This window comes from Schistocerca serialis, chromosome 6 (genome assembly GCF_023864345.2).
Source record: "Schistocerca serialis cubense isolate TAMUIC-IGC-003099 chromosome 6, iqSchSeri2.2, whole genome shotgun sequence".
In the NCBI taxonomy this organism is placed as follows: domain Eukaryota; kingdom Metazoa; phylum Arthropoda; class Insecta; order Orthoptera; family Acrididae; genus Schistocerca; species Schistocerca serialis.
The window spans coordinates 340,425,280-340,448,671 of NC_064643.1; positions in this window are offsets into that span (position 1 = coordinate 340,425,280).

The window sequence follows — 23,392 nt, forward strand, 5'->3', positions numbered from 1 at the left end:
GAATAATTAATTGACATTACTGCCCTATCTGTTACAGTTCCCTATCTCCACATACAATCTGTCTCCTGACTGGCAGAACTGAAGATAGAACCTACAGCAGGGGTAACAGGATAAGAAGTTAACGAAAAAGTAATAGACGGAAGGCAACAGAAAATCTTTAAATCAACGGAATAATACACTGTCCAGTCATATTAATGTGACCATCTGTTAAAAGCCCGAATAACCACTTATTCCATTTTTGCAGCGCGAGACGCGAAGGAAGAAAGTCAATGAGGTTCTGGAAGATGCCGATGGGGAAGTGCAGTCATGCCATAGCCAACTGGGCTAGGTTTCTTGGATGATCCAATGCGCGAACAGCCCAATAGAGCTGGTCCCACACGGGGAGTTTGGTGCCCAAGAAACTGCGGTGAACGTATCCTGGTGCTCTGCTGGTAGGTCTCACCGTGTCAAGGAAAGGTAAAAAAAATAGCATGTAGGGGTGGACATGATTCCCAAGGTTAGGTGCATGCTTGTGTTGATCGATTGTGCCTTTCTGAATAAAAGAACACCCTGTGAATGCCACGAAAACATTCTCTCCTCCTGCCTGGATCCTCCCGACAATTCCTACGGAGTGTTTGCTGTCCCACGTTCCACGACGTATACTCAACCGCTATCTGTCCTATGGGGCATGAAACGTGACTCGTCTTAAAAATCGTCACCTGTCGCCACTCTGTGTACAGCAGTCAGCGTGGGCGCATGAAGCAGGCAACTGCTGCAGTGGCAACAACATTCGCTGAACAGTCGTTGAGGAGACTCTTGTTGGTAGCCCCTTGGTTCATCTGGGCGGTCAGTTGCTCAACTGTAGCGCGTCTGTTCGCCCGAACACACCTCCACAGCTGTCATTCACCTCAAGGTACGTTGTCCAAGACGCGACGCACACTACCGACTGCGACGGGTCACTACGTGACGTCAGAAGTTGTCTGCTGGCGCATGCGCAGTTCGAGTTTGGGATGCGACGCGCGGCAGCTGCGGCAGCTGCCGCAGCACTGCACCAGTGAGCAGTGCTGCGACGGAAGTCGGACGACACAAAGACGTACGGCTGCCAGAAAGGTGTCGAGCCAGTACTTATCGCATGATGTACTGTGAAGCAACAATGCAATACTCACGGGAAGTAATACCCAAACCCAGTGTCGCTATGATTTACCTACCACATCATATAAAAAATATAATTGATGGCAAGGCGATATTAAACTAATCTGAACGTTTTTTCGCTCTGTTGAAAAACGTTAATTTTTGACATTTGTTGGTTTTGTTAGGACGTCTACTACTTGGGTATCCTCGTCCAGGTTCAGAAGAAAATACTAGAGGTGAGTAATTTATCCTCTTCCCCAGAATGAGAAGAAAATGTACTGAAGGCAGCATGTCTTTACTTTTAAGAAACCTACATTTCGTGGCATTTTAAATGAAATTGTCAAGAGCATATTGAGAAATATTAGTAACTCATACCGGAGAAATATATAACATAAAATGGTTTCATTAGGTCCAAATGTGTCAGCGAAACAAAACAAATGCATTCTCTATCGTGTGATGACCACACGATTCACGTTGCGCGTCGACAGAACTGGCGGCTAGTCGCGAAGTCGCGACGCTCCCGGAGATATATGAGCCCAAATATCGGAAACGGAGATCGATATCGTTCTGATCTGAACTTTAAAAATAATTTCGATATGTTAGCTTCTTTTCATCGGCAACGATGTATGACCTAACGTGAACCATACGCAAAGTAGCCAGCGACCACATTTTTCACTGTAGACAATTCAAATTTTATGCAGTAGGTTACTTGTAAATTAAGTATTGGAATAATTGTGACGAATATCGGAAAAATAGACACCTCATTATCAAGCTGTGATGTGAAACTGTAAGATACGCGAACATCAATTTTTTGTGCCTTTTACTTTCCTCACAATCGATAGAGAAGTAATATACAGCGAAAAAAACACGCAAAACCGGAAGAGATACTTTTCAATTTTTTAAAGTAAAAGGAGAATCTGTATCGAATAACTAACTCTGGGAACCGATGTAACTTTGTTCCATTAACAAACAGTATTTTTTAGAGCAAGAAAATCTGAATTCTTATTTTTCTTGTGTATTTGAATCCGCCGCCGACGACCAGAGCTTGGGAAACAGCGACGACTCCTGTCTTGTTGCGGCCTTGTCGCCGTCTGGCAGGCTGGGAAAAGAGGAGGGGGCAGCGTCGCAGTCGCAGCCAACTGTCGCGTCTTGCACAACGTAACTTAATGTCCCTGGAGCAGTACAGTTGGCCCGGCGCCGATTTTGGATAGCTCTATTTTGCTATGCACGACATGCTTTGACCACGTCAGGACACGAACAGCTTAAAAGCTTACCCGTTTCGGAAGTGCGTGCACCCTTGGCCCAATAGCCATTGCTCATGCACTTTTAGACGTCAGATAAGTTTTCCGCGTCGCCCTGACATGCTTATATACCCTATACTGTTAGTGCGTTGTGAATGGTTATCGGAGGTTAACATCTAACATTGGCTGTGGTCGCATTAATGCGACTGGACCGTGCTTTTTTTAAAAATAGATAACTAAATAAATAAAGCAACAGAATATGAGGTAGCGTTTTTCAGCATTGGAAGACACCAATCCACAATTCCAGATTACTTATCGTACAGCCGGACTGCTGTCGACAAAAACCATCAGGCAAGGAATAGAAGATCGTACAGCCTCAGGAGAGTGCTAACTTGTAAAATGTGGAAAACTCACTGCAGAAGAAGTTGGGAGAGTGTTGCTCACCATGCGAGTGTATTGTATTGTGTATTGAACCGGAGACCTAGAAACGACGAGAGGTTTCGTCCTGCCGTAGCCCTCAGCGGTTCACAACCCCACAACAGGCCATAGCAGTCCACCACCCCACCGCCACCTCACACCAAACCCAGGGTTATTGTGCGATTCGGCCCCCAGTGGACTCCCCTGGAAACGTCTCACACCAGACGAGTGTAGCCCCAATGTTTGCTTGGTAGAGTCATTATGGTGTATACGTACGTGAAGACAGTGTTGGCGCAGCAATCGCCGAACAGAGACGGAACAAAGGGAACCAGCCAGCATTCGCCGAGGCAGGTGGAAAACTGCTTTAAAAGCCATCCAAAGGCTGGCCGGCACACCGGACCTCGACACTAATTTGACAGATGGATTCCTGCTGGGGACCGGCACGCCTTACCTGCTCGAGAAGCAGTGCGTTAAACAGCGCGGCTACCCGGGCGGACTTTAATCAGCATGAGAGATATAAGAGTCGAATACATTGGGCGACAAGCGCATCAAATCTTACCCCCGAGCACCGGTGAGCGCAAAGCAGTTAGCTCTCAGAGCGAGCTACATGCTCGCATAAACAAGATCGAGGTAGGCGCCTGCGTTCTCTTGCGGCACGTCCGCACTGCTACCGAAGTGATGCAACACACAACTGATGCCAATAAAATGAAGGCTAGTACATTTCAAGTAAAGATGGCAGCAACTACCACACTAATTCTTCACATCGTCTAAATGACACCGTCAGTAGCAGTGTCCGAAGGGTGGTGGAGAGGGAGAGGTCCGGATAGCGGGGGGGAGGGGGGGGATGGGGGAGGGGGCAGGGATTTTTGTCCGAAGTGGCGCTTCGGTTGTTCATTCCGCAATGTAGCCAGGAGGCTGCCCACATGAAATAAAAAGGTCTCCGTCAGTGGTGACATGTCTGTATCTCTAATATGAATGCCATTGCTCCACTCCTTAATGATTTATGCCGTTTTGTGACTTTCTGAAACTATATATTTTTTTAAATTTTATGTACACGTCATGTTCCCTAGGACCAAATTGAGGAGCAAATCTCCAACATCATGGAACCTGTAAGTGCATGAAATTACAACATTAAAGTAACAACGATCCCTGTTGCCGACTTTGGTGTGGTACCGTGATCTTTGACCGATACCACACGATATAATCATCAACACTTAGTACTAACTAACGTTATTATATGCAAATTATGGATAGTTCTTTGGTCAAGGAACCAATGGCCAAAATTAAAAAATAAATAAATAATATGGAGTAATAGTGCAATATGAACTACTGTGTTACACATACGATGAACAGAATGGGCAGTAGAAACGTGTGTCGGAAGTTCGAAGGTATTCTGAAAGTGTCATCCCATTACCCCCCTCCCTCCCTCTCTCTCTCTCTCTCTCTCTCTCACACACACACACACACACACACACACACACCTGCTGTCGCTGCCGTGGGCGCCCCGTGTAGCATTTGTCAGTGGGGTCGGCGACGGCGGTGGCAGCCGCAGAGCGGCGCTGTTGTCGGCCGTAATCCGGCGGCCCGCCCTCGCGAGAGACCTCGGCTGGACCTGAGACAGCAGCTGTTGGAGGTGTCACGCGGGCGCCTTTGTTCACCCGGTCGTTGCGACGACTGGTCCCGTGTCTGGTGACGCTGACGGATGGCTGGCGCAGAGTCCCACCAGGCGCGCAATTTGTCTCCAGCCGTGGACACCGCCAACCGCCTGGGGAGCGATCGCTCTGCCGACCTGAGCCAGACGCCCATCCACTACTGTGGCCGAGGGGGAGGGGGAGGGATGGTCCCGTCTCGCTCTCCTCACTATCGCCCGGACGGTTTGTCGATATACACACGATCCACTCCCTATCCTAGGTCTATTCCATAGTATTCATCGTATTCGCTAACACTAACATAATCCCAGGCCCTTGCATAATGACAACCTAAGCAGCGTTCACGGTGCCACGTGTCGTTTGCCCGCTTCGTCGCTCCAGCACAGCACAGGTGACACTATCGCCGCGGCACCTCGGTTCTCGCTACGCAGCGTCAGAGGGGGTCTGCAACGCAGATGATCACGTTCTGCCCCAAGTCAGAGCGCAGTTGCAGGCACCTGGTGGATTACACCGGAACAGCAGGGCCAGATGGATGCGGTAATACCCCCTATCTACATCTTCATCTACATCCATACTCTGCAAGCCACCCCACGGCGTGTGGCGGAGGGTACCTTGAGTACCTCTATCGGTTCTCCCTTCTATTCCAGCCTCGTATTGTTTGTGGAAACATTGTCGGTATGCCTCTGTGTGGGCTCTAATCTCTCTGATTTTATCCTCATGGTCTCTTCGCGAGATATACGTAGGAGGGATCAGTACACTGCTTGACTCCTCGGTGAAGGTATGTTCTCGAAACTTCAACAAAAGCCCGTACCGAGCTACTGAGCGTCTCTCTTGTAGAGTCTTCCACTGCAGTTTATCTATCATCTCCGTAACGCTTTCGCGATTACTAAATGGTCCCGTAATGAAGCGCGCTGCTCTCCGTTGGATCTTCTCTATCTCTTCTATCAACCCTATCTGGTACGGATTCCACACCGGTGAGCAGTATTCAAGCAGTGGGCAAACAAGTGTACTGTAACCTACTTCCCTTGTTTTCGGACTTGATTTCCTTAGGATTCTTCCAATGAATCTCAGATGATTACTTTTTTATGGAGAATCTGAATCTGCAATAAAAAAATGGGTGTCTCCATTTAAGATTTAAAAGCTGTTCCCCTCCCCACCCAAGGGGGCGGGGGCTGGAGGTCACGTGTTGTATCATTTGATGTCACCCTTTGAGCTTACGAACTTGTCTTACCCACTATTTTTACCAGATGTATAGTTTTCGAGATAATCTCAACCAAAAATTCAGATGGACCATCCTGTATACTTTGCCACAACCACACGACACTTCATATACTCACACGGTGTGGAGACTGTCAGGCACGTCGGGTTCCACTTGGAAGAAGTTTTATTTTTATTTTATCGACTCCCAGCTGCAAGCTCTCTACTTTTCTACTCACGTTCCCTTAATAACCTGGTGACAAACCACCGAGAATGAGCGTGCAATTACTACATTTTTCATCAGCGTAATATGGTAAGAAATAATTCAGTTTTATCGTAACGTAGTATCTCAATCATGCTATTAACGGCGTATGGTTGGACATTATTTCTGACCATACCGTTTCTCTTCTTGACATTACAAAAATAACGACGACTCCTTATTATGCTCATGGAATATGTAAACATGGTTGACACGAGGACAGTCCTGTTAAAAAAGAACGACTACGCCCTACCGCACTTCATAGTGACGTAGGAGTGGCTCCATTTTTTATGACATGAGATGAGAGACAGACAGCTCATTCAGAACGGTTCCAACGAAAAATTAGACTGAACGAATAGGACCGAACAAAATTTATATGGGGCACGAATTATATGGTATAGGGATATCATCCTTGACGTACAACCTGGAATGATCAATTTATGCTCTCGTAAAAATGCAAACGTCGCAAGCGGACTGTAAGTACATACGACTGAAAACCGAAAATTACCCCATCGACGGTCCTTTGCAGCCAAATAATTCTCTTGCTCTGTGAGGGTACTTGAGTTAATTCACAGTCACTACATCGACACTTGCGAGGACGAAGCGTCCTATCCATTCTAACGAATTGTAGTGAGATACACATTTTTCAGTAACAGATGTGTAATATTTAAATACTAGTTCCCGGGTTCGATTCCCGGCGGGGTCAGGGATTTTCTCTGCCTCGTGATGACTGGGTGTTGTGTGATGTCCTTAGGTTAGTTAGGTTTAAGTAATTCTAAGTTCTAGGGGACTGATGACCATAGATGTTAAGTCCCATAGTGCTCAGAGCCATTTTTGATTTAAATACTATGTGCTCTTGAATGAGATAATTTAAACCGCCGAACACTTTAGTTAAATGCCACATTCGCCCCTGGCCATGAAAGGAATCGATACTTGATTTGTGATACCGTCAACATACGCATCTACCTGAAAAAAAAGTAGTATCTTGGAGGTTAAGTGACTGACTTTTGTTCGTTTTCTTATTCGTTATGACAGAAACACAAGAGAGTTTCGCGATTCTGTAACTGTTTTCGGCCAGCTAGTAGCCATGTTGAGACTAAAAGCACGCGCTGCAAGCGATTTTCGTTGCGATGTCAGTAATACTGTGAAGTAAGAAATACAAAAAATAAATATAGCCCCACTCACCCATTTTAGAAATAACATGTTCCTAGCACATTCATATAACTTAAGTTCCAAATGTGTCGTGGTCGACGCACAGTACAAATTTTGCGAACAGATGACAGTAACCCTACAGGGACTTTTACTCTAAGTAGTGTGTTTATTATGTCCTATTTCTTTCACCAGAAATTCGAGCTTTCGAAGACTGACGATTATCATTGTGATAGAGATGGCCTATGGCCCCCTCCCGCTTTGTAACCCCGACCTAGAGCGGTAAGGAGCTTTTCTACTTTCATCGTCGTTTTCTTACACAGAGCAATCAAATCTCGCCCCCCCCCCCTCCACTCTCTACCTCACCCCCTCCTCTATGTCTCCACATACAACAGACTACACTGCGACTACATAAGAGCCAAGCCTCAGTCCCAATAATCAGTCCTCTCTTGTCGACGGAGATAGTGTTCGCAATTTCATTTCAGATTGTACCTCAGCTTGAACACAGGACGAATTTCTGACAATGCCAGATGTTTGGAGTGGTTTCGTCTTGTCTTATGGAACTCTAATGATGAGCTGTATGTGGATCGTTTTAATTACTGCCCATAATCTTCATTCTGTTGTACCCAGAACCTTGTACTTAAAGCCACCGGTAGAGATGATAACAGCAACATCTCATTACGATGTGGGTTCTCTGGCACGTGCCTGCCTTGCTGAGATCGATACTTCCATCTGTTACAATAACATGCCGCTGACGTTTCTGGGTCGCAAAAGTGACGCTTCAGTTTGATACCATCGTGTCTAAGGTATATGCGTCTTAGGAACGCCGAATACCGCAGCATGTGACGAGTAATCATGAAACTGCTGGCGGCGACAGTGCTTATTCAGTATCTGCAATAAGTGAGCTGAAATAAACTTATTCGCTAGCGATCTGTGATTCTTCAAATGTGTAAACGTTTCACTTTCTACACACGAAGCAGTATTAGATCTTTTCGCAAGTGATGCATATATTAGTATCAGTCCCAATCGCATAGAGCATCGGAAGAGATTATAAATAATGTGTTTCAAAGAAATATTGACTGGAGATCTGCAAACTATTTCTCTATTAAGAAAATGCAGTATATTCAAGCCTGCACAATAAACAATAAATAAATTTGTAGTGGTTTTATATCCCGAGACCATGAAGGTGAAAAACTGGTCCACATCTTTTTGTCCACCTGTCATGGAAACCTTTATTTAGAGGTCGACGGGAATAACACTGAAACTAACAGGGGCACCATCGTCTATTAAGCATATATTTCGCCTTACAGATATAGGCACATCTTGTAGCATGTCTGATAACACATACATCAAGAAACAATTTTAAGTTAGTCCCTTAAGGCTGGATGAAAGAAAATGAGTCCGTAACAGACACCAACCTCGGCGAAACCATTTACAGAAAATATTGTTGACGTGCTCCAACCTTTGAAGATTCCCGTCAGCCCATACGCGCTGCCTGCTAAAATTTCTGATCTAATCACGATGAATGGATATCTCATACGCGAACCGCACAGTTCCACTAAAATGAGGGTTGAAACACGAAGAAGAAACCTCTCGCAGAAGAGCTTCTGTGGAGAAAAATCATTTTCAGATAATGGCTACACAGATCAAATGGCTGGATAAAGCAGCTTATCAGATAACACACTCCGTACAGTCATGTGACCAGCGTTACTTGTTACATGTATTAGTCTCACAGTGACATTTGGATTGACAGCTGCTTGAATAATTGACTCGTCGAGATGCCACAGCCTCGCCTTTCCCAATCGCTCGTAGCAGCTTTAAACATCTAGTGCTCCCTAAGACGACGACCAGTTGCTTAAAATTCCAACTGTTGGAGTTCATTCGCTCTCGAAGTCTTCCGATATATCACCGCGGCGCAAATATATCGGACAGATAGATTGAGCGAACACTTGCTAACGAAAAGAAGGCAAATTAAAAGGTATTCCCCCTTCGCCGAACATCTTTAAGTGCCAGGCCATCAGTCCCCGAGTTTGTAAAATTTTATAATCCTATACGTAAAAAAGTAAGGGACAAAAATCAAAATTGCTTGAGAAATTCGAAATTTCGAAACCGCTTCAAATCTCCGAGGTTTTTAAACGAACAGGTATTGTTCAAAAAATCACGGGTTTTTCAATGCTATGATGCACATCTTCAAATAAGTTTATGAATTTATATTAGTTCAGACACTGGGCATTCATCGCGATTCTTTACACAGCCTTCCATAGTTAGAAATCGTGGCGAACTCCCCGGTACTAAGACACCACAGGCCTTAGATTTCCGTCTAGCACGTGCTAGCACGTGAGGTTGTGCAAATACGACTGTTGTAAACAGTCCCTATTTTGTACTTAAGGGGCTTCGTCTTCCCATGGTAACTCAAATAATGTCTCTGATTTAGCTCTCTCGACAAGCAGACAGTTTCTTTCCTCATGTTGTATAAAGTCATGGTTTATATATTTTAACAGTGTTGTTTTCTTTTTCAGAAGATTTTTATGCTGTTGACAGAACCTGTTTTTTTAAAAAGTGACTTTGATCTTACCCTATGAGAGTACTCCTTTATTACCACTGTTGGCTTGTGGTGTGTTACCACATTACTGTAAATCTTCCCAAGGTAGGCTTTTGCCTGTTTCGCTTTCGTGGCTACCGCTAATAATCTTGTATGCCACCTAATGAAGTTCTTGTTTTAGGTACAAATTTCGACCATCGGCATTGTTCCATATTTTAGCATCATTCATGCACTTGGCCCATTCTTTAGTGGGTGTAATTTTATGCGTTTGAATCCTCATTTCATGAGATGATTATTTATCCATAGTTCGGTAAGTGTTCAACTTTTATATTTCAGACTATGGGAGCTAGTACACTCTTTAGCTATCCGCCCCTCCCCCCCCCCCCCCCCCGCGTCCCAAATGCAATTTAGAGTCAATGCTGTATTAAAAAATTTTTACGTGGTTTGTTGTTTCAGAATTTTTGAATGTGGGTATTATACTTGTCTTGGGTTTTGTAATTTTACTAGAGTGTCTGAAGATGCCTTTCAACACAGGCGAAACGCCTCGGAAATGAAGAACTAATAAATCCATCTTCATTACAACCACAACCGAATTCAGTAACACTACCACGGCTGCTTACCTATACCACAGAGTTTGAGAATGGAATAAAATGACTTATGTTAGTAAATTATTGTCTGATCGGGAAGTCCTTAATGGTCATTTATGCAGTTGATACCGCGTGTAAGGCAACGAAGTGAGTCACACCTCACCACAATTAGTGGCGTCAGCCACATTGCAGATTAACTTCGGTGATATGGAACATAATAGACTGGAAGCGAACATTAGAATCACGTTGGGAATTTTGAACATTTCACCTGACAAATAGCTTCATGAGATACGTTGTTGGTTTCTGTTCCAAATGTTTTACTCGATTAATGTAACAAAGATAGAAAATTATTTCTAAAACGGAAATAAAGCATTTCCGGAGCTAAGATATATTTTCTTTCTCACGAAAGAGGTGACTCAATTCATACGACACGCATATTATCCAGTCCGCTTCCAGTAGCTACATGTTGAAGGACGGTTCGTATTACCGCAGGAAGCTTTTCAAACAATCGACCGAAATCACATTATTCTGGCAAAAAAAGTACCGAAAAGAGGAATGTAATTATATGTGAAACTGCGCAAATAAGCCGTCTCTCTCCCCTCTCCAGTATCTGTTTTACTGCAGGGAAGCAACAACACCATTTGATGAGTGGAAATGGAAAACCTTTTTCTTTCACACAACGCATTTATGATGCTATTGAACTGCGGTACTCTATTGCATGTCACTAGAATTGATACAGGTGACAAACGACGGAGAAAGTCTTTCAAACACGCGTAATGAGATGGTACATAGTCTTGGTGCCAAGCCGTGCTTACCTCTGGAGTTTCAAAATTCAAAAGAAATGCAAGTGTCTTTTTTTACTTTACTTCAAGTGTCTTTTTTTACTTTACTTTTTGTTAAAAAGTGGTGATTTATTTCTGTACTTTTATATCACAGATAATACGTACTACCTCAGTATTATAGCACTTGGACCAAAAACTATCTTACTGCTATTTTATCGAAAACTGACAATTTTGAGACTGTGGTTGTGTATAAAATACAAGCTGATTCTTGCAAAGAAGAAGACAGCAACCACCCACTGTTAAAGATGCTATTTATTTTTAAAAAATTACACCATTACCGCTTCGAAACGACGTTCGTCTTCAGACGGTTGCTCACGTTTACATAACGTTTGTCGTTGTTTGCATTAGTTGTTGGAAGGAAACAGACAACAAGTAATATAAACGAGTAATGTAAGAAATGTAATATAAAATGAACAGCTGTCTGATGATGAACTTTTTGTTTCTGAACGGGTAACGGTTCTATTTGTGTAAATAAACAGCATTAGTAACATTGGCCAGTTACCTGATATAATTCTGTGGCATCGGAATACCTTCTCAAGTTTTTGTATACAAATCAACTATATAGAAACAGAGATACATTTCTTTTTTTTCTTTTTTTTTCGATTCTCCTGACAAATGTCAGATCTGGCACTCAGAACGTTATCCATCTCCACTCTTCTTTTGTAAAACATGCTATTTGACTCAGAATTTTTTTTTATATATATGGGTAATCAATTTGACGCCGTTAAAACATCAAATCGCTGTATCCATGAATGCGTAGGAACTCTACATATTGACATTGACAATGTAAAACCATGCGTAAACGTCTCTCAGTGTTATAGCACTTCAGTAACTGTCTAAAATCTATGTTTACCGCATCAATAATGTTAAAGGGATTGGCTGAACAGTTTGACAGGCTGATTGGTATGTGGGGAATTGTGCTCTGAAAGTTTGGCCGTACCTCTTTGTTATAACGTTCATATCAGCAAGATTAGCTTTCCGTTTCCTGTTGCGATTATGAGACGTAGTATATCAGTAACTCTGTATTATATCAAGAACTCTATAACCCATGATGAGACCAGATAGAGTGTGGTTTTACATGTGTGTAGATGGTTTGCTAGTATTATCAAGGACATATCGGATCGTGAATCTAGACTGGATAAATTAGTCAGTATAATACAGGATCGTTTCGTACCAGTAGAAAATATTCAGCACCTTTGAAAAAAAAAAAAAGCATTTCAAACAGGTTTTAGTTTATGAGAATATTCTCAATAAATCATCTCAGTTCCACGAGAGATGTCTAGTTCCGCAAACACGGGAGTAGTTGCGAAATCTATTTTTCCCAAATTAGTTACCAAGAAAATTGTTTCAGTTAATTTGTTAACAACATTTTTAATTTCTTAAAAGATTTGTAGTTTCTAAGAATTTTGTTGGCGAAAGAATTTTCTATCCAAGAAGGGTATCTTACAAGATTCTGGACTAGAGACATATCTCGTATTTCAAGAGGACTTAGTAGGTTTCAAGAAGAACCATAGTTTCCCAGACATGTTTTAGTTACGAAGAACTGTTTCAGTTCACAAAAAGAGAAGGGGATTTTTGGTTAGTGAAGTATTGCTGGGAGGTGAAGAAAAGCTACCGATTGCATGCGTCGGGAATATCCACGCAAAGTTCGGAAGTTTTTGAAAAAAATGAACAATGAAGTCTAAAATGTGTCGTTATAATTTTCGTATTTTCGTTTCAAATATAACTTTATGGCCGTGAAGACGTAAATGGTGGAAACATCAGCGAGTGGATAAATAAGAACACCTATGACCGAGATTTGAGCAGCTAAGTGGGATGAATACAGAGAAGAAAGCGCGTTCGGTTGAGGGAGATGACGAAGACTAGAAGAATAAGGAAACTTATAACGTACTCCGAGACATCGAAGTATGTAGATATGTTATTAGAGTATGAAGATAAGATTCATTTCACTGTACGGATATTTTGATTCTATGAAAAGTGAGGATAGTCATAACGAAAAAAAGGGAGATGAAAAGGGAAACAGAAGAAAGATATTTCCCGAAAGTGAACAGTAAGCAAGTGATAGGAAATACAGAATATTTTAAACCTGTGTAAATGCGGTAAACAGTAGTGTTTTTGGATTATAATTGTTTTTCGGTTATCCGTATAGCCTGGGGTCCCCAATGACCTAAATAATCGGGAGATTACTGAAAATAAGTCGTAAGAGGATTTCGCGCGAAAAGCAAGGTTCTGGTATTTAACGCGCCATGAAATGTAAAAGCATTGCCCTCTCCGCTGCAGAGTGAAACTTCATTACGTATATTGTTAGTTTGTCTTAGATGTAAAAGTCATCGAAAGAGTTGCTTGAAAGACTCTTCGCGACCCATCCTATAAATACTGGACAAGAAGTTTGAAGGCGCTGCACACGCCTCCTGTACTGTTGAAATACAGCATTGGTCCTGTCCTGATTGACACAGTGACGGCGGTGAAAATCTAGGCATAACGTTGAAAAGCGATATGAAATAGAACGAGTGCATAGGTCGGTAGTAAGGAAAGCGATTGGTAGACTTCAGTGTATTGGGAGAGTTTTAGAAAAGACTAGTTCAGCTATGAAGGAGATCGCATACAGAACGCTAGTGCGATCGACTCTAGAGTACTGCTCGAATGTTCAGCATTCCCACCAGATCGGATTAAGGAAAGACACTGAACCAATTCAGAGGCGAACTGCTAGATTCGTTCAAATGGTTCAAATGGCTCTAAGCACTATGGGACGTAACATCTGAGGTCATCAGTCCCCTAGACTTAGAACTATTTAAACCTAACTAACATAAGGACACCACACACATCCATACCCGAGGCAGGATTCGAACCTGCGATCGTAGCAGCAGCGCAGTTCCGGACTGAAGCGCCTAGAACCGCTCGGTCACAAGGGCCGGCGCTAGATTTGTAATCGGAAGATTCTATCAATACGAGGCTATTAGGGATGTGGTTTGTGAACTCAAATGGGGGATCGTGGACGGAAGTTTGACCTATGGGAAAGTTTTCGCGGATGCTGAAGAAACCGAACTGGCAGACACTGGAAGACGCAAACTAACCTGGCATAGCTTACGTACATAGTTTCAAGAACCTGCTTTAAGTGAGAGATCTAGGGAAGACCTACAATCCCTATAGCTCCTTTACGGGTAGTGGAGATACACTGAGGTGACAAAAGTCGTTGGATACATCCTAATATCGTGTCGGATCTCCGTTTGCCCCGTGTGGTGCAACAAGTCGGCGTAGCATGGATTCAACAAGCTGTTGGAAGTCCCCTGCAGAAGTGCTGCCTTTATAGCCGCCCGTAATTGCGAAAATGTTGCCGGTGCGGGGTTTGTGCACGATCTTACCTCTAAATTATATCCCATAAATGTTCTACGGGATTCTAGTCTGGCGATCTGGTTGGCCATATCATGCACTCCAGAATGTTCTTGTAACCAATAGTGGACAATTGTCGCCAAGTGATGTGGTGCATTGTCACCCATAAGAATTGCATCAATGTTTGGTCTCCAAGTAGTCGAACACAACCATTTCCAGTCAATGATCGGTTGAGAAGGACCAGAGGACCCATTCCATTCCACGTAAACACAGCCCACACCATTATGGAACCACCGCCAGCTTGCACAGTGCCATGTTGACAACTTGGGCCTATGGCTTCATGGAGCTTGCACCACTCTTGTACGCTACCATCAGCTCTTACCAACTGAAATCGGAACTCATCTGACCAGACCACCGTTTCCCAGTTGTTTACGGACCAGCCGATACGCTCACGAGCCCAGGAGCGGCACAGCAGGCGCTGTCGTGCTGTCAACACAGACAGTAGTGTGCATGGTCTGCTGCCACAGCCCAATAAACCCAAATTTCTTCACACTGTCCTAACGGGTACGTTCTTCGTACGTCCCACACGGATTTCTGCGGTTATTTCACGCATTGTTGCTTCTCTGTTAGCACTGATAACTCTGCGCAAACACAGCTGAGTGTCGTCCGTGGTGAAAAGTAATGCCTGAAACTAGGTATTCTCGGCACGCTCTTGAAGTTGTGAATAGCGGAATACTGAATTCTCTAACGATTTCCTAAACCGAATGTGCCATGCGTCTAGCTTCAACTAGAATTTCTCGTTCAAAGTCGGTTAAGGGGAGGTTTACTATCTTTGGCCCGAAAAAAGCATGTCTTTGAGAATTTTTTTCTCGGGATGTGTTATAGATATCAGTGTCGAATTGGGTCAAAATGTTTATTGATATTTTATCTACAAACTGGAATTTTCTCAACCGGAAATGTCGAGGAGCAAAGGCGGAAGTGCCGTCGGTTAACGAAACAAAATTTCGATGTAGACCTCCACGCGCGGTATGTCACAGGTCAGCCGGCTCGTCTGAAATCGAAATTGAGTTGACATTAGCGAAGTATATAAGATTCTTTAGGAGTTGTACCTCGCTTATTTGCACCTTAGGAAACAAAATGGTGGCCATTTGGAACAAAATAGGATTTTTTTCATCGATTTTTCGACCTCGTCGGCCAAGTAAAAATATTTATAATTGATGGATCGGAATAAAAGTGGTACAACTTCTAGACAATTTAGTTAGCTTCGTCGGAAAGAAAGAATCATGCCAATCGGTTGAGTAGATTTGAAGTTACCATACCGCGCGATAAAAAAAAATCATTTCGAGTAAAACCGTTTGAAGTTTTGACTACATATAAATGCAATGTTATGCAACTTACCTTCAATCTGCTATTCCGTGTCCATAAACTAGTCCTTCTTCCTCATAGAGGGCGTTCTGCTCGATCTGGGCCATTCTGCGCTGCTCCAGAGCCACTCGTAGGACCGGTGACAAGCGCTTTTCGGCCGCCTGAATCCGGTGGTCGTCCGAATGCTTGGCGAATTGCGTCGAATAGAGTCCCAGGGTGACGTCCATCGTAGTCACGGTCTTCAGAATTGCTGAATACCCTTCGTTGAAGCTGCTCACTGCCAGGAAAGTTGCAATCTTTGCAGTCTTCGCACCAGAATGCAAATGCTTGGGGGCTAACATCCAAACATACGCGTTCAAACTTTCACTGGAATTTTTGTGTGTTTCCTCCCAAGCACCGGTAGAATAACTCGTCCTCCGAAAGGGTCTCGTAGATCGGATGAATCACTTTTTGAACTTCTTTAGAGAGCGGCTGGTCGTGTTGATATTCGTCCACATGTCCGGTAGCCTCTGCAATGCGCCAATTGCACCAACTAGTTTCCCCAGCCGGACAATTTTGGTGTTGTGGGTGGTTATCCGTCGAATACTTGTAGAAATACGTTGCCCAAATTGGCTTCTTCATCTGTTCCACCGAATTGGAATGCCGTAGGATTGCCAAGCCGTAGTACGTCGTAAGCTACTTGATTACTTGATCCTTGGGCAGGCACATAGAATAATTTTTCGCGGCTACAAAGTCGAAACTGCCGAAAAAACCTTGCGCGTGAAAAAGGCCGATTTCAGGCAGGTGCATTTTTTTGTTCAACCGCGAATAACAAACATTTCCGTTCCGTATTCGGAAAAACCGTTTCAGGTGTGTATTCTAAACACTTTTATGGATCCAAAAATGCAATTTTTTAAAAAAAATAGATTTTTTGAACCAAAAGATAGTAAACTTTCCCTTAAGTCCCGCTGTGCGGCCATAATCACGTCGGAAATCTTTTCACAGCACCCGAGCACATATTACAGCTCCTTAAATGCACTGCCCTTTACATACCTTTGTGTAGGCGATAATACCGCCATCTGTATATACATAAATATCGCTGTCGCATGACTTTCGTCATCTCAGTGTGAGATTATATTAATTAAGCGAGCACCGAGGTGTTTAAACAGTCATTCTTCCTGCGCTCCAAACACGATTGTAACGTGAAGAAGCGCTAATATATGCTACAGTAGGAAGTGCCCTCTCCCATGCAATTGATAGTGGTTTGCATATTTAGATGTAAGGAAACAACTTAGAACCGTGGTATTTATTCTAGTACCAGTGAATTCGCTTCATTTTGTCCATCAGCTGTTGTTCAAGCTGATTCCATTAACACGTCGCGTTCGGAATGCAGTGACATTGAGCTGATTGTGTTTTCGGGGGAAAGCTAGCAGTACTGTGCCCTAAGGTCTTCTCGGCCGTCTTGTGCGGTGGCGCGCAGTCGAGACTTGGAAATGGCTACAGGAGTTGGTGTGGGTACCCGTTTCTCAATCTACCTCCTCCTCCCCCACCATCCGTCTCTCTCTCTCTCTCTCTCTCTCTCTCTCTCTCTCTCTCTCTGCGTGTAACAAAACGGCGGCAGCGTTCCCCTAGCTGACTGCTGCCCTCGACAAGGCGCTACAAGTTTACACTTAGGACCCCGCTCCCCCCACTGCTGCATCAGAAGCAGCCGGAGCACACGGTCGGTATGCAGTGGCGCCCCCTGTTCCAGTGGGGAATGCGGAGCATGTGCCCTCCCCCCTCCACACCCCTACCCCTTTCTCTTCAAAGGCAACAACTACTACAGCAGAACAGGAAGTTTGCAAGCAGTACTTTAGCAGCCTGGGCCCTTTTTGCTGTGGTCTGCGCATATAAACTACCAACTGCCAGCCCACCAGAGAGAGCTGACGAGTCCTCGTCCATTGTGGCCACGGCTATTTCTGCTTTGTAAAACAGGCCAGATGCTTTGTGCGGTACTTTCGTAAACGTTACAAAAATTACAGTTAGAATTTTATGTACACTTATTAATTTGTATACCCCTAGAAGAGAGGAGAGGATCGGGTATAGGCAGTTCTTGCCACTCGTTTCCTTTTCTAAAAAAAAAAAAAAAAAATTCAAATGTGCAAAAAGGCATTGCTGGGAATAAGATCTGTGATCTCAACTTTGACCATATATTGGTGATGTGAGTAGTCCTGAAACCCAAAATACATTCTAGGACAAAAAAAAATAGACGAACCACAAAAGAATTATCCGAATGGAACGGAAATCGGTAGATCTTATGTACATGTACAGACAAACAAATGATTACAATTACATAAAAATTGGGTGTTTTATGAGATAGAGAGAGCTTCACAAATTGAACAAGTCAGTAACACGTTGGACTACCTCTGGCCCTTAGGCAAGCAGCTATTAGGCTTGACATTGATTGGTAGAGTTGCTGAATGTCCTCCTGACGCATATCGCCCCAAATTATGTCCTATTGGCGCGCCAGGACGTCAAAATCCCGAGGAGGTTCGAGAGCCCTCCCCATGTTCTCAGTTGCGGAGACATCTGGCGATCTTGTTGGCCAAGCTAGGGTCTGGCAAGTAAGTACAAAGTCGCAGAAACTGCCGCATGAGGACGGGCATTGTCTTGCTGAAATGTAAGCCCATGATGGTTTGGCATGAAGGGCAACAAAACGGGGGGGGGGGGGGGGTATAGAATATCGTCGACGTATAAGGATGCCACGTATGACGATCAAAAAGGTCGTGCAATGAAAAGAACTGGCACCCCACACTATCACCCATGGTTGTCGGGCTGGCATTCCACCGCTGCCGGGGCGTCTCTAAACACGTCTTCGGCCTACAAGCTCATTGACTGGAGGAGAATTTTTTTCGGTGATAAATCCCGATTCGAACTGAGCCCTGATGACAACCGAAGACGTGTCTTGAGACGCCCGAAATAGCGGTTGGATGCCAACCTGACCATCGCCCACCAAATGGCCCAACAACCAAGATTGACGATTTTTTATTTTATTTTATTTTATTTTATTTATTTATTTTTTTTTTTTTTTTTGTCTTACAGTGTACGTCCCGCTTCATGCGACGAAGGTAGAAGTAATGAATAGGTTGTTCTGGTGACTAGCTGCTCTCACAATTCACAGTTATCATGTTTAATTGGCAGATGAATGGTTGGTAATACAAGAACAAGTTATTTCCCATTAATGTACTCGCCTTATGCCACTGGTTCAGATGGTGTCAAATGGTTCAAATGGCTCTGAGCACTAAGAGACTTAACATCTGAGGTCATCAGTCCCCTAAAACTTAGAACTACTTAAACCTAACTAACCTAAGGACATCACACACATCCATTCCTGAGGCAGGATTCGAACCTGCGACCGTAGCGCCTAGAATCGCTCGGCCATACCGGCCGGCGCAAATGATGTCGATTCGGTACACTAATAGCCCTAAGAGATAAGGAATTCTCCGCAGAATCCTCGAAGAGAGGAACACATGGATGACACTGATGAGACATGTGAGAGGACATCAAGAAATAACTTCCATGGTACTAGAGGGACCTGTACAGCAAAAACTGTAGAGGAAGAGAGACAATGGAATAATTCCAGCAAATAATTGAGGACGTAGGGTACAAGTGCTACTCTGACATGATGCCCTAAGAGATAAGGAATTCTCCGCAGAATCCTCGAAGAGAGGAACACATGGATGACACTGATGAGACATGTGAGAGGACATCAAGAAATAACTTCCATGGTACTAGAGGGACCTGTACAGCAAAAACTGTAGAGGAAGAGAGACAATGGAATAATTCCAGCAAATAATTGAGGACGTAGGGTACAAGTGCTACTCTGACATGATGCCCTAAGAGATAAGGAATTCTCCGCAGAATCCTCGAAGAGAGGAACACATGGATGACACTGATGAGACATGTGAGAGGACATCAAGAAATAACTTCCATGGTACTAGAGGGACCTGTACAGCAAAAACTGTAGAGGAAGAGAGACAATGGAATAATTCCAGCAAATAATTGAGGACGTAGGGTACAAGTGCTACTCTGACATGATGAAGTTGAGCTGCGTAAACCTTTGGGGACAGCATCAAACTAGTCGGAAGACTGATGGAAAAAAGAAAAACATGCATTTCAGGCTTGCACGTGGGCGGGACGGAAACTGCATCTTGAGGTGGATGTAATGAAGGGAAGTTTTAACTTGCTCCAGTGGTAGTAAATATGACGAAGTGATGTCATTTAGACAGCTTAAGGCTCTGTTGGATTGATCAGTGTAGATGAAAAAACAATCAGGCCATTTATTGCACATCTCTCTGCAGTCAATAATGACAGGCTCCTTCTGCAACTGCAAATATATATAAATTCTGTAAACCAGAACGAAGTGAACTGCAGAGGGTACTTAGCATGGCATCACGTGCTAAGATTTCTCCTCGTTCTAATCTCGTATGGAACGTTGAAGAAACGACTGTTTACGTACCTACGTGCATTCTTTAATCAGAGTAATCTTCTTCTCATGGTCCCTGTGGAAGCGATACCTAGGGAGCTGAAGAATATGTCCAGATTCTTCACTTAATGCTGGTTCGTATATTCTCTTCTGCAGAATAATTGGTGACACTCTTCAAGCGTATGTCAATTCAGAATTTTCGGCATTATCGGAACGCTTTGACATGAGTCAGACAAACCTGTGAACATTCGGCCCGCAAGTCGATCCATACATTCAGGAACCACTATTAGTCCCGTTTTGTAGAAGTCCTACTTACGTGGGCAATAATCTATGATGGGACTCACAAATGATTTGCAATCAGTTGCCGGCCGGAGTGGCCGAGCGGTTAAAGGCGCTACGGTCTGGAACCGCACGACCGCTACGGTCGCAGGTTCAAATCCTGCCTCGGGCATGGATGTGCGTGATGTCCTTAGGTTAGTTAGGTTTAAGTAGTTCTAAGTTCTAGGGGACTTATGACCACAGCAGTTGAGTCCCATAGTGATCAGAGCCATTTGAACCATTTTGCAATCAGTTCCTTTCCTCGTTGACAGACGTGTAGGTAAGTGATGGCAGAATAGTCAGATTCATGAGTTTTAAGTTAGAAGCTTCTTTATGCTGTGTCATATCTATCACACTAACTTTTGAGTTACCGTTAGTGTTTCTTGATTTATGGAGTTGGTGCACATTCACCAAGGATAAACGCACACTTAGACTGTCGATGTTTTCGTGTCTGACTAGCAAGGATAAATCACCGACTTGATCTCAGATTTAAAAAATCCTTGTACGTTATTAATCTTATCAGTCGACGACTGTGCCATAATGGCCTTATCACTATACGACATGGTGTAAAAAAGATCTGAGGATGGTCATTACGGACTGAAACTGGTCATCGTCAAAAGAATTCATATTGAGATAAAAGAATGAAATAAAAAAACAATCCCGAGCATCGGTTTTGTCTGTCACTCGCTCCGTCCCACAACAGCCGTCCACTGTCCGAGCGCAAAGTGTTCTACAGCGCAATGACAAGCAGAGCCCTCGTATTCGCGGGATGTTGAAGACGGAAGAAAAGGTGGGGGTGGGGGTTGGAGGTGGCCACATTATTCACCCAACGTCTTTCGAAATCTTGTTAGAGAACACACCTTATACTTCGCGAGCAATAGTATGTAATACGAGTATGTAGTATTCACACACATATACGTTCAATATTACTTTAACAGTGACGTTAATAATTATATGGCTACGCTACTTCATTAATGACACACTCATTCGTTTCATTCATTTACACTACATTTGTGAATCACAACATAAAATGTTCGGCACAAGCCGACCACTGTGGCCGCGTGGTTCTAGGCGCTTCAGACCGGAACTGCGCTGCTGCTACCGTCGCAGGTTCGAATCCTGCCTCGGGCATGGATGTGTGTGATGTCTTTAGGTTACTTAGGTTTAAGTAGTTCTAATTTCTAGGGGACTAATGACCTCAGCAGTTAAGTCCCATAGTGCTCGGAGCCATTTGAACCATTTATTTGAACCATGTTCAGCACAAAAAGATCCATGACACCAGCTACAGTTACTGTGCACTTTAGCCCTCTCACTGCTCCAAATGCATATATAGGCTAACCGTTTCAAGACTTCAGGCATATACATACAACTTGCTATGAAAAATATTTACAGTGGTGCTCTGCTACAATCATACAGATAGGTATTACGTCTACTTCCCGACCAGCGAGTCTGAGACGATTGTTGCACAAGTATACAGTGTAATTGTTGGAATACTGGAAATTTCCCGAATGACTTACTGAACGCTGAGTTCTCTTTAGAGGTCATTTGTATCGTAACGTTACCTTGTTTTTATGCTGCGCTTTCAGTGCTGTCGAGTGAAATGGTATGACAGAAGGTGAGCTGCCGAGTGTTCTAAATCAAAATGACGACGAGGGCTTCATCATGCCCCATCCAGCTGATTATAGTTGGAGAGATAGTGATGCCGATGAGCCTGTATGTGAACCCGCGACCACATATATTCAAAATATTAGTGAACCAGCAAACGCTGAAACAGTAAATGCAGACCCACAAAAACAGATAATTTTAGATGTAGACACTCTTATTTGGACCTCAATGTGCATACTTTCGGTAACAATCATCCTGGATGCAAAAACGTCAATTTAGATGACTCATCTGCTGTATATGGCAGCTTCCAAGTTGGCTTTTTATTTGAAGCCAAGAAATTGCAAAATATATAGCTGACCAATGTAATCCTGGTAGCTGAATGGTCATCGCGACAGAATGTCAATTCTAAGGACCCTGGTTCGATTCCCGGCTGAGATTTTCTCCGCTCAGGGACTGGGTGTTGTGTTGTTCTAATCATCATCATTTCATCCCAATCGACCCGCAAGTCGCCGAAGGGCGTCAAATCGAAAGACTTGCACCAGGCGAACGGTCTACCCGACGGGAGGCCCTAGTCACAGACTGTAATCCATAGCCGGCCGATGTGACCGAGCGGTTCTAGGCGCTTCAGTCTGGAACCGCGCGACCGCTACGTTCGCAGGTTCGAATCCTGCCTCGGGCATGGATGTATGTGATGTCCTTACATTAGTTAGATTTAAGTAGTTCTAAGTTCTAGGGGTTCTGATGACCTCAGAAGTTAAGTCCCACAGTACTTAGAGCAAGTTGAACCATTTTTTCTAATCTATATTACGAGCACCTTTGCGTCTACACCAGTGAAAAATCAAGGCTGTGACGTAAAAATACAAACTTTCGTGAACTTACTGTTTCCTTGGCGTAAATTTTCTAATGGCTGAAGTGAGAAAAATGAAATAATTAGTCGCCAACGATTTGTTACTGTCTACTCCAATGTTTGCGTAAATCGTGGCAAGGCGTAGGTACTCTCTGTATCTAAAGATGTTACACTTTGTTGATTACAATGAGGAACGTGGAGATGACAGAATACGAAAAATTACGCGCATTGTCGGTCATCTAAGAAAAGAATTCACAGATGCTTTCCATCCCTTTAAATATTTGTGAATTGACGAAAGTTTAGTTCTCTAAGAAGTTCAGTTCTCTGTTTAGTTTTCAAACAGTACATTCCATGCAAAAGGCATAGATTTGGCGTAAAATGTTTGTGTTGTATTGTCGTGAAACTGGATATATTCTTGACTTTATTACTTGAGTACAGCGGACGTAAAGAAAGAAAGTCATTTCGGTGCAGTAAATATTAGAATCCATGG